The 294-nt window shown below is 51.0% G+C and overlaps 1 protein-coding gene across 1 annotated transcript in view; it reads left to right on the top strand.

The window, feature by feature from the left end:
* Positions 1–294, top strand: part of LOC116391339 (probable ribonuclease ZC3H12D) — a 9,237-nt gene that overhangs the window by 1,151 nt on the left and 7,792 nt on the right. The gene's annotated exons all lie outside the window — the stretch shown is intronic.

The raw sequence follows: 294 nt of genomic DNA, 5'->3' as shown, positions 1-294 counted from the left end.
AGAGAGAGAGAGAGAGAGAGAGAGAGAGAGAGAGAGAGAGAGAGAGAACGAACAATGTGATCTTTCTCTTTAGTCATGAAGTCCAAGGGAGGGGGGGTTCCAGAACGAGCAATAAGTGTGAATGGAGTGATCGGCTCGTGGCATTAATAGCCCTCGCCTCATTCATGTGTGTTTTGGCAGTAGCCCAGCGATCAGTGCAGACCCCTCAGGTACGTCTCTTGTGCGCGTGTGTGTGCATGGGGGTGTATGTGTGTGTGTGTGTGTGTGTGTGTGTGTGTGTGTGTGTGTGTGTGT

Source organism: Anarrhichthys ocellatus, unplaced genomic scaffold (genome assembly GCF_004355925.1).
Source record: "Anarrhichthys ocellatus isolate YVR2014 unplaced genomic scaffold, GSC_Weel_1.0 scaffold25, whole genome shotgun sequence".
NCBI lineage: Eukaryota > Metazoa > Chordata > Actinopteri > Perciformes > Anarhichadidae > Anarrhichthys > Anarrhichthys ocellatus.
This window is presented reverse-complemented; position numbering and strand designations above follow the sequence as displayed.